Genomic DNA, 12,406 nt, shown 5'->3' on the forward strand with positions numbered 1-12,406 from the left:
CCTGGTGTCTCTGGCTCCCACCCCCATTGTTCTTGTGTCAGGCTCCCCCAGCCAGCCCCCAGCCAATCCCCGTTTTCAGGCTACCAACAACTAAGGACACTTCCCGGGAAGAGTGGGGCTCTATTGGTGTTCGGGTCCCGTTCATACCTACAAGCAGACACGCATCCATCTCACAGTGGCCACTGGCCTGACCCGTCCTCAGCTGGTCTCACAATTAACAGTCTTTGACCAATTGGCTGTAATTGGTCATTATTACAACCGAGACCTGGATGCCCAATGGCCCGTCTCAGTAGGACAATGACATGGCTGATACTAAGGACGTGACAGTTGGCATAAGCGGGAAAGCCAGAAAAGGCCGATGGCCTCCCTGAAAGGAGCATTTCAGGCTATCTCAGGGCCCTCCTGCTAAGGGGAGACGATTCAGAACGTGAGCCTGCACAACTAAAGCAAAGAAGACTCTCAAACGCCAGATCTGAGGCTGTCTTTGCAGCCAAGCCCTCCGTGTCAAGCAGGCTGTCTCCTCCCACACCCTGTGTCAACTGACAGGAAGTAGAAGCCCCCCCCTCCTACAGTGCCCCCTTTCCGTCTGCTCGCTATCCCGGGGCATCTCAGCTGCTCCCCTCCCCACCAGCTACAGAAACACTTCTTTGCCAAAAGCCTGGTAGCTCTAAGCCACCCACTGCCCGTCCAGGGAACAGAGTAGAAAACCCTGAAGAAGCCTTCCAGGCCTGGCTTTTAAACCCCCTTTGATGTGATTCATGGCACGCGGGTTGGGGCAGGGTCAGAATGATCTCACAGGTTGGGGAAGACAGCTCAGCAGAGGTTGGCCAAGCCTTTTAGAGGGAGTTGCTTCTGAGACACAGTGTTCCGGGCACAATTTAAAAGGCTGCTCCCTCGGAGAGGTGCTAACTACAAAACCCCGCTAGGCTAGAGTGCTTGCTGGAGCCCAGAAATGGGCTGAGAGGGCCCCCCACACACCCTCCGAATAACAAAGCCTTCAGGAATCAATCACCTTCTGCAGGACGCACATCCTGTCTGAACAGCAGCCTTTTCTCCCTCTGTTCTTGCCGGGGAAGGTCAGAGTTCACATCAAATATCATTAATCATCTTCCCGGGGGCTGGGGGCTCATTGGACAGTCCTATTAATCAGAGGCCTATCACACCCACAGCCTGGCTGGGTCGCCATTGTCCTGTTCCTCACCTATCATAGGAAGATTAGATTATCAGTGACAACTGAGACACCCTTTGAGTCACAGGGAAGTCAGAGAATGAGGTTGCTTTTATTTTTTTATTTATCCTCCTGATTGGAGGATGAGCTGTTTCTTGTCTTGTCACACTGCCTCCTTTTCTTCAAAGAATCAGCTTTAAGAATCCAATTTGTCAAACTGGACAATCATTGGCAAACCCATAAAGAAGAAAAAAAAAAAAACCCTCAGCGACTTTATCAAAAAAGGTAAAGTAAAGCAGAAGGTTTTAAATGGGGCCTGAAAGGATTAGAAAGTAAGTTGCATTTGACAACAATTAATCTCTGAAAAGCAGGGGCTTTGTGAAAAAACAAACAGGCAGATGTGTCCAGAAGGGATTGTGGAGATCCACCCTGGAGTCTATCCATTGCCTCTTCCAGAGCGGGGTCAAGGTGAGACCTGGTGCTGAAAAAGAACGAGAAAGAACGTCCTGCATGTTTTCTCCTGACTTTATGCCTACCGGCTACAACAGCAGCAATGAGACAATACGCAGCACTCAGGACACGGCAACACAGAGCACACAGCCCCCCCGTCTCTCCCAGTGCAGTGACAGTCTCAGTCCCCCGGTAACCTCCGAGCCCACCCTAGTGGCCGCTGTATGGGGTCATGCAGGAAGGGGGCACTTTCCAGCTCTTTCGAAGCGCTGAGATCAGGTGAGCACGTGTAACACCTAAATCGGTTAGATGGGAATCGCCTCGGTGACATGGAACCCAGGGTCTACAAAGTGGGAGGCCTGGAGGGGCCAACCGCAAGATGAACAGGGAGGTGGGCTTCGTGTGAATCCAAGGTTAACCCGGGGCACGCAGGCCTGCCCAGAGGGTGTGAGGCCCGGTCCTATACTCACGGTCATGCTGTGGGAAGGGGAGTTCAATTCCATCAGATCTTCCAGGTTTTCATGAGATTCGGGAGACGCAGGTTTTGATGGGAACACTCCCTATTTTAAGTGTTGGTGATTTACCGAAACAAAAAGAAAATCACTGTGCATACTAAGCAAAACCTGTCAGGGGGTACACTTTGGCCCCCACACCTGGGATTTGTGAAACTGATCTAATCTACCTGCCTTGGTACAAATAAGGACTGTGGGGCCCAGAGAGGCTGGAAGCTGAGGAGGTAACACAGCTGGTCAGAAGCAGAGCCCGTTCGAGACCCTGGTTCTTCAGACTCCCAGACCAGTGCTCTCTGCTCCAGAACTGAGTACGTGAACATGTAAGTGACCAGTTCCTGGGTAAAGTCATCTAAGTGCAATAAAAGTGATAGGATTAAGAGGAGAGCCTAGATCCCACAACTTTGCCTTAAAATAAGAGAAGGGACTGAGTTAGACAAGTTTCAAGTGACTGTCGGACCTTTTATATCGCCTTCTTTTAATTTTTCTACCTGACAGGGGGCACCTGGGTAGCTCAGTTGGTTAAGGGTCTGACTTCAGCTCAGATCATGATCTCCCTGTTCATGGGTTTGAGTCCGGCGTCGGACTTTGTGCTGACAGCTCAGAGCCTGGAGCTGCTTCGGATTCTGTGTCTCCCTCTCTCTCTGCCCCTCCCCCCATGTGTTCTCTCTCTCTCTCTCTCTCTCTCTCAGATGTAAATAAACATTAAAACTTTTTTTTTTTACCTGACAAATTAGCTTTGAGTGATTCTCTGTGTGGGTGCTGTAGAGGTCTGGGGCAGGAGGCCAGGGAAAGCTACAAGCACTATGTGGGGATATTAGCCCCTTGACCGCAGCACAAAGCTGGAGCTCGGGAGCCAAACTATCCAGTTCAAATCCTGGTTCTGCCGCTCACTAGCTGTGTGACCTCCGGCAAGTAACTCAATTTCTCTGGTCCTCAGTTTCATCGTTTTATTTATTTACTTTTTAAAGTTCCTTTTTTGTTTGTTTAAAGTAAACTCTACCCCCAACATGGGGCTTGAACTCACAACCCTGAGATCAAGAATCACATGCTCTACTGACTGAGCCAGCCAGGTGCCCCTCCGTTTCCTCATTTTAAAAATGGGAATGGGGGCTCCTGGGTGGCTCAATCAGTTAAGCACCCAACTCCTGATTTCAGCTCAGGTCATGATCTCATGGTTTTGTGGATTCGAGCCCCATGTAAGGCTCTGCTTGGGATTCTTCCTCTCTTTCTCTCTCTCTCTCTCTCTCTCTCTGATCCTCCCCCCTCCCCCGCCACAGCTCTATTTGTCTCTCTCAAAATAAATACATAAACTTAAAAATAAATAAATAATATCGTAACTAAATAAATAAATTTAAAAATAAATAAATAATATCAAAACAAATAAATGATGATAATATCTGCCTCAGGAGATTGTTGTGAAGGTTAAAAGTGGCACAGAACGGAGCCTGCCACATGAGAAGTGCTCACTAAATCGTTGTTGTTGTTATAACACGTAATCACAATTGATTTCACCCTCGATATCAGTGGTGCCTGATATTGAGACACAACATCATAGGATGTTGCATCTGGAAGGAAACTTAGAAACCATTCTAGTGCGACTGTCTAATCTTAGAAAACAACAGTGGCACACAGATGGAAAAGAGTTTATTTTCTGCAATGGGCTCATTCGAAAACCTATGCATTCCTACAGACACGGTTCATTTTTTGACCATGTCCATAGGCCTGTGTCAACCATTTTGTTTTTCTACTGTGACCTCATTGGAAATAAGAAACTTTCTACTATAAATGGGTTTAAAGCAAAGCCATGCAAGCCTTCAGGCTCCCAAATATTTCATCAACGTCAGCCCAGTCAACACCGCATGATGTCTCCACTCCAGTGCTCGTTACGGAAAGATTTGTGAGACAACTCGGGGTCGCATTTGTCCACTGCAAGTATGTGACCAGCTTCATTTTTAAAAAGGATTGTTCTCCAGGGCGGTTTGTGATCATTAGGGGGAGGCTGAGCCTCAAAGTAATTTTGGTGTTCAGGGAGAGACGCTGTAGTTTTGTGGTCTTGTGGTCTAGTCGGTCCATCGTTTGTGACAATTGACCACATGCACGTGTTAACGGTCGACAACACTTAACAGGTATCTGTCTGTCTTTATTAGGTGATTACATAAAGACTTCTGGTGGGGTGGGGGGATCCGGTATGGAGTCGGTGCTGGATAGATGAGATCTTGGCTTCTCACTTGGCTCTAAGGCCGTGAGCTAGTTTCTTAAACTCTGTGAGTCTCCAGTCACTAGTGTGTGAAACGAAGGAAATAAAACCTACTTCACAGGACTTTGTGAGACTCCAACAGAAAATGTATGCACTCGGGAGCTGTGAGCTCCCTTCCATCACCCTGCATTCCCTTGAGAGCTAGAAACCTCGGCTCACAGGAAGACAAGGCGGGTGTTATCCGTGGACAGGCATTCACTTGTGTGACTCGTGACTCTCGTTCGGAGACCCTTGTTAAGTGCTGGGATGAGTCAGCCCGGAGCCAAATTCAGGTTAATGTCAAAGGAGAGGAGGGAACAATGGACACATTCATGCTTTATGCTTCTGTTTAGGCTTCTGATCTAAAAGCCATTTGTTGACTGGTTTAAATAAGAGTTTACACCCTCCTCAGAGCTGATCTGGAATCTGAAGCTCGAGACCTGGTTGAGTTTCGGGTTGGGCAGGCTATTTCCGATGCGTTGACCTTTCTACAACCTTCCACCAGCCGGGAGCAATCTGCAGAGCAGAAGGAGCATGAGGAGCCTCCCGTAAGCACCCGGCCTAGGGGGAGGTGCTGGCCCTTAGGGCATTCCGGAGGGGATGTCACCTGCAGCCAGGTGCTTCCTGCTCTGGGGAAGGGCCCCCACGAGCGACTGTCTACCCAAGGAGTACGAAGATGAATGATTCCACTGCCACGTAGGAACTGAGATAGGATGGGCCTCGAGTCTGCAGCCAGAACGAGAGATAATCAGGACAGCCAGCGTGTGTCGAACATTTACTATGAGCTAAGCGCAACGCTTAACGCGTCACATCAGCATCTTCTTCAATCCCACAGCAGTCTCAGGAGGTAGTAACGATGACCATCATGGCTGAGAACATCGAGAAGTTAGGCCTCTTGCCCAAGGCTCCCCCGAGGCGAGCCCCAGATGTGAAAGCATGGCACCCAACCCTCACCTGTGGCTACACGGCTTCCCTAGGCACATGGGATACCTTCAGTGCCCTGACAGGTGCGTCAGGAGCCATGCCTGCACCGGGTCCCATCTTAGGGCAAAACCTACCTTCTTCCTGGCACAGACACCCCTCTAAGCAGAGGCCTCCGCACCCCTTCTCCGTACATTGGGATGTTAGAGGTCACCTGCGCCTCGGTCTGAACCCTGCACTGCCCACAGGTATACCCATCCTGAAGCACAGGCGTAATTGCCAGTGCCCTGCCCTGCCCCATCGGAGGAAGGGGTGGTGGCCTCTCTTCCTATCCCGCCACCACAGGCCTGCCCAGATCTGCCCCCTGCTGGGCTGTTAGAGCCAAGAAGAGCCAAGTTCACTTCCCATTTGCTTCTGTGCCGTGTCCTTTCCTCTCCTGCCCTTTTGTGTCCTTGCAAAGGCTCTTCCCTTACATGCTGCTCAGGTTTGGGGCCAAGAAGAAAGGAAAAGAGGACCAGCTGTGGCCTAAAATAAATATATTAGTGACCAGGAGAGAAACTCCGGGCTCATGGAACCAAGTGAAGAATCTGTAAGTGTTCAGCCTCCTGAAATTGTGGCGCTTCCCCCATCACCACCCCCCACATGCTTAATACAAGCTGACAGCCCGCATTGTTCTGCCAAGACAAGGTAGCCGTCTCCCAGTGATAGGGTGAGGGGGGCAGAGGGACAAAGGCACAGGAGCTGAGGAGGGGTGGAGGCAGGGGGTGAAAAATAAAGAGAGAGGGCCGGTGGGGGGTGCCTCTTCATCGGGGGGGCCTGGCAGGAGACCCTGGGAACGGCAGCCCACTGACAGTGGAGACCAGGAGCTCCAGATGGCTTTTTGTCTCGATGCAATAAAAAATGTAATCTGACAGGCCCCGGGATGGGGCTCGGGAAACAAAAGTCTGCGGGGCGGGGGAGCAGGAGTGGGATTGGGCAGCGTTAAAGGTAGCGAGTCTGAGAAAGACAAAAAGAAGCCACTGTCTCTTGAAGCAATTATAGGCTTTGCAGATGACATTTAATTCCAGAGGTGCACGCCGGGGACAAAGCCAGTTGTTTTCTGGTCTTGGCAAGGGGAGACGGATGGGAAATGCACCGGACATTTGGCCCCTGAAGAAAGGTGATAACTTTGCCAATTAACCACGGTGTGGGCTCTTTGTATCCACACCACCCCCCTAAGTCATTAGGGGATGATATAAAGATACAGGACTTCCTGGTGCAATTTAATTGCTCATAGACGGGAAAGTGATGAGCTCTGTCATACTGTGCAGACGTCCTGTAGGAGACCAGATGCCGTATTAATGTGTCTTCTCAGAGGGGGACACACCCCCACCTGCTTCACCCGGAACATGCAGACGCCCAGGGAAACAGTGGCACCTCTGTGGCCTCTGATGGAGCTGTCGATTTTTATTAAGTAATCTCTGCCTTTCAAATCACGGCATGTTTTCTTTCCAAAAGTCTTGGTTGCTGTGTGGACCCAGCACACCACAGGCTCCCAATAAATATTAAACAATGGATGTAGGTGATGTCTCCAGATTTCATTGAAGAGGACAACTTCTCCAGGGAGCAGCTCCCATTGTAGGACCGTGGCATGGTCACCATGGCTGCATAACAGGCAATTTAAGGTGTGACGTTTTAAGGATTCTGAGGCAGGAAAACGGGGCAGGAGCGTTAGTGGCTATTAGCAAGAACCCATGGGCGAGATGAAATGATAAGTTGGAAGGTCCATAGTTCTAGTGAAGATGCAAGGAAACAGATGGACGTCCACATGGACGGAGGAGGAGTAAAGGCTTTTTCAAAAACAGTGTTTCCACACCCTGTGACCCGGCAAGCCCACAAATCCACCCTACGGCTGTATGATGGATGCCGGCAAGGCAGCAGGCACAGGGTGTTCACAGCAACCCGGTCACAATTCTAAAAAAAGAGGAAACAATCTTAAATATCCATCATTAGGGACACCGGCGGTATATCCACACAATGGACTACTCTGCACTTATTAAAACAATAATGAGGGCAATCTACACCTACTAATGTGGAAAAACTTTGAAGACATATCATTAAGAGGAAAGATAATAACTGGTCCAAAAACAATACATACAGCATGATAACATGTATGTTAAAAAAAAAAAAAACCTAAATACCTCTATATGGGTGCATGAGCAAATATATGTACATAAACGCACGACAGTGGTTACCTTTGGAGGGTTTAGGCAAAAGGAACAGTGGGGGAAAGGTTGTGAAGGACCTCTTTAATGTTTTATGTTTCTTTATTTTAAGTTTACTTATTTTTGACAGAGACGGAGTGTGAGCATGAGCTAGGGAGGTGCAGAGAGAGAGGAGACACAGAATCCAAAGCAGGCTCCAGGCTCCGAGCTGTCAGCACAGAGCCCGACGCAGGGCTCGAACCCACAGACCGTGAGATCATGACCTGAGCCGAAGTCGGACGCTTAACCGACTGAGCCACCCAGGCGCCCCAACGTTTTATGTTTAATTTTATAATGCAAATACCTGTGCATCACACAATTAAAATTTTTAAATATACATTTGACAAATGTCAATGTTTTTAAAAGGCTTTTTTAATGTTTTTTATTTATTTTGAGAGAGAGAGCGCGAGCTAGCATGAGTGGGGGAGGGGCAGAGAGAGGGAGAGAGAATCCCAAGCAGGCTCCATGTTGTCAGTGCAGAGGAAACTGACCCCAGAAAAGGCAATCGCTCTTCTAGAGATGCACAGCAAGTGGGTAGCCCAGGAAGAAGATGATTCTGAGTCTCTAGACCAGGGCTGTGCAAGAGAAGTACAATGAGAACCATGTATGTAATTTAAAATCACTTAAAAAGGGGGCACCTGGGTGGCTCAGTCAGTTATGTCGGACTTCCGCTCAGGTCATAATCTCATGGATCGTTGGTTCAAAGCCCCAAGTAGGGCTCTGTGCTGACAGCTCAGAACCTGGAGCCTGCTTCGGATTCTGTGTCTCCCTCTCTCTCTGCCCCTTCCCCACTTGTGCACGCACGCGCTCTCTCTCTCTCTGTCTCTGTCTCTGTCTCTCTCTCAAAAACAAACTTTAAAAAAAATAATTTAAAAAGAGAAATGAGGGGCGCCTGGGTGGCGCAGTCGGTTAAGCGTCCGACTTCAGCCAGGTCACGATCTCGCGGTCCGTGAGTTCGAGCCCCGCGTCAGGCTCTGGGCTGATGGCTCGGAGCCTGGAGCCTGCTTCCGATTCTGTGTCTCCCTCTCTCTCTGCCCCTCCCCCGTTCATGCTCTGTCTCTCTCTGTCCCAAAAATAAATAAAAAAAAAAAAAAAAAAAAAAACGTTGAAAAAAAAAAAAGAGAAATGAGGGGTGCCTGGGTGGCCCAGTCAGTTAAGTGTCAGACTTCGACTCAGCTCATGATCTCATGGCTCGTGAGTTCAATCCCCACATCAGGTTCTGTGCTGACAGCTCAGAGCCTACTTGGGATTCTCTCTCCCTCTCTTTCTGCCCCTTCCCTACTTGTGCTCTATCTTAAAATAAATCAGTAAAAATATTAAAAAAAAAAAAAAAAAGGAAATGAGACAGGTGAAATTAGTTCTAATAATATATTTTATTTAGCTCAATATATCTAAAATATTATTTCGACATATTATCTATATATGGTGACTCTAGTTAACAATACTGTTGGTATATTTGAAAGTTGCTAAGAAAGTAGTTTTTTTTTTTAATGGAAGTTTTAATCTTTTTTAAAATCTTATTTATTTTGAGAGAGAGAAAGAGCGCCCACATGCGCGGGGGAGGGGCAGAGAGAGAGGGAGAGACAGAATCCCAAGCAGGCTCCACACTGCCAACACAGAGCCCGATGCGGGGCTCAAACCCATAAACCGTGAGATCATGACCTGAGCCAAAACGAAGAGCTGGACACTTGACTGACTGAGCCACCCAGGAGCTCCCCTAAGAGAGTAGATCTTAAAAGTTCTCATCACCAGAAAAAAAAAAATTGTAACTCTGTGTGGTGACGGACATTAAATGAACTTATTGTGGCCATCATTTCACGATATATACGAATATCGAATCATTAGGTTGTACACCTACAACTAATACCATGTTTTTATGTCAGTGATATTTCGATTTTAAAAATTAAATTTAAAAAATCTTTTTTCATTATTGTGATATTCTATAGTCTTATTTTTCATACCGAGTCTTGAAAGGTCCGCTGCGCATCTCACCCAGGACTAGGCACACTGCAAGTGCCCCGTAGCTAAGTGGCTGGAGGCTACCACCTCGGACAGGGCAGCTCTAGAATTCGGGTCAGCTCCGTTTTCTCCAAGGGCCCGACTGCAATCCCAGTGCAAGTGTGCTGGGGTGGCTTGGGGGGGCCCTGAAAGGAAATCCGTGACTGGATGTGTGGAAGGTGCATCCCCAAACTGCCGCCAGCCGCAGGCCGGGCCGGCCAAGGGGTGTGGCTGCAGCTTTAGAAACTGGTGCAAATAAGCCACAAAGAGCTGCAGCCCCACCACTGGACGGAGAGAACCCAGGGGCTGAGCAGAGAAACAACCCAGGGCGGGTTGAAGCTGCCTGAGCCCTGAAGAAGGCCTGGCCTGGCCTGGCCAGCACACCCAGCTTCCAGACACCAGCAAAGGGCCTCTTCCTTAAATCGCAGGCCCCCACCCTGCAAGGTCCGGGTTGCCAGAGAAGGACACCACTGCATTTGCTGCTTTTCCTATGTCTAGGCCACCACCCACTGCACCAGCCTTTATTTGTTCATTCCAAGCCAGAGCGAACAATGCAAGCTTGAGACAGTGATGCAAAATGTAACCGCATTTAGGAACCGGCCACCGGCTCCGGCTTTGGCATCAGGGAGCCTGGGTACAGATCCCTGCCTGCCCCACCCCTTACTAGCATGTACTCAGGGAGAGTGACTTTCTGGGCCTCCCCTTCCCTAGCTATAAACTGAGGGTGCTGGTCATGTCAACACTACTGTCGACCTCATAGGGCAGCTGGGAGCAGAGCCGAAGGGGTGCATGCCAAGCCCTCCACAAAGTACCCGTCACACAGGACGTCTCCCCCTAACGGCTGCTCCATGCAGGCGATCCACAATTTCCTGCATTATCTCACTTGACCTTGGGACTGCAGGCAGCCTTTGCGGTCATCTGACTAAGAAACAGGAAGAAGGGAGCCCGATGACTTACCCAAGGTCCCACAGCCGATACCTGGCTTCGTGACTCCTCCCCCCTGCTCTTTCCATGCTGTTTCTGTTTAGTGTGAAAGGTGGGATTCCTTTTGCTTTCTCTTTGGTTTTTTTAGTCTTGGTTGTTGCTGTTTGTGTTTTGCTTCTCACAAGAGGTAGGGCAGAGCTTTAAGAAGCTGATGTCTCTCCATCACTTCCGTTGGTCGAGGTCATCCTCAGCAGGACCCAGACTGTAGAAGGAGACCTGAGGGTGCTGCCCGAGCAGCTCAAAAGCCAGGACTGTACAAAGAGGTACAGATGGTGGGGCTCAGGTAGGTGGTGAGCGAGGGAGAAAGATGGGATGTCTGCGGGATACTCGCTGGGTGGGGCTGGGCTCATGGCCCCAGGTCCCCAAGGGGAGGACCCTGTGTGAGTCCAGAAGCCCTGCCTCCTCGTGCCACCCTGTCCAGCTTCCCGTTTCCAGGGCAGGGAGCAGGCAGGCCACAGGGAGTGAGGCCACCACAGTAGACCCTTGTGGGGCCCTTGGGTTATCTTCCCTCTTAATCTGTGTCCTGGAGGCCACCTTGGAAGTCAGCTTGTCCAAACACTCTGTTTTGCAGGAGAAAAAAACTGAAAAGAAGAGGATAGGAAATATGCTCCAAGAGTGACTGAGCCAGGTTATATGCAACTGGTTCCAGGAGGTGGTGGATGGTGTGTGGACGGGCATGCAGGGTGGGGCTGGGCCCAAGGCCGAGGGCAGAAAGGGTGGGAAGAAAATGCTTCTGCAGAGGAAGGGGCTGCACGGCCCGCTCGTGCCATCTGCACGAGGAAGTGGCCCAAGCCCTTGCCTGGCTCACTCAGAAAAGCTGGGTTGTCGTCAGGATGAATGACGGCCAGAGGGATATGGAGCAGATCTGACACGGGACAGTCACCCTGGGAGACCCCAAAGGACCACCTTCAATAAAAGCAATCCTACAGTTGCCGACTATAAGCCGGTAACTTTGGGGAAATGCAGAGTGAACACCACACCCTTTCCTGGCGAATGACTTACAGCCCAAGTCAGTGAGGAGGAGGGACTGAGACCAAATGAGGTTGCAGTTGGTGGGACTTGATTAGAAACGAAGACAGGCTCAGATATCACATTGAAGAGGCCAGAGGACGCAAACAATCAGAGGCGTGTTTCTCCAGGTCTTGAGGGACAGGGCAGGCCACTGTCTTCTTTGAAAGTTTGGAGAATACAGACCAAGAGCTAGGTCTGGGGGCCTCTTAGGGTTTCTCCAACCCTGAAGGGTGTGTGTGGAACCGCTGACCAATGCAGTTACTAGAAGACCACCTCCTTAGCATCACAGAACCCGGCACGGCCTGTCCCTGGGCTGGCAGGTCCCTCCCAACTGGGAGCTTGCCTGGGCGCAGGAGGCAGGGTGGTGGGATTCCACGACCTCTTCCCAGCTCTGGTGTGACGCTTCTGAGCAACCCTCAGCCCCTTACAGCGAGAGGATTAATGCACGTGGCCCACATGCTCAGAGAGCCCTAAACGGGGGCGTTAGCCAAGGGCTGACATCATTAGAGCAATGAGGGCTATTAGTATTACACTATTGTTATTATGTTTGCTCTCTCAACCCTTAAATCACACTCCATCTCGCGATGGCTCACATTTTATGTAATTATAGCTTATATAGGTAACAAATGGATATTTCTGCAAGCCGAGGAGAGGGCCTTCTGCATACATTAATTTGCTTGATTAGTTCTCTGTTTGGTATGCTTTGTTCCTCCAAACTCCCCTTTCCTGTCCAGCTTCAACAGAAAATTAATGAGTTTTAACACCTTGCAAAAGTGGGCTGTGCCACGGGAATACTTCGGGTGTACTCTGGGTTTTAAATCCACACATTCAGAGGCTTCCTAAAGGTTATGCAAAGGTTAACAAACAATTAATATGTTGAATC

This window comes from Neofelis nebulosa, chromosome 16 (assembly GCF_028018385.1).
Source record: "Neofelis nebulosa isolate mNeoNeb1 chromosome 16, mNeoNeb1.pri, whole genome shotgun sequence".
Classification (NCBI taxonomy): Eukaryota; Metazoa; Chordata; class Mammalia; order Carnivora; family Felidae; genus Neofelis; species Neofelis nebulosa.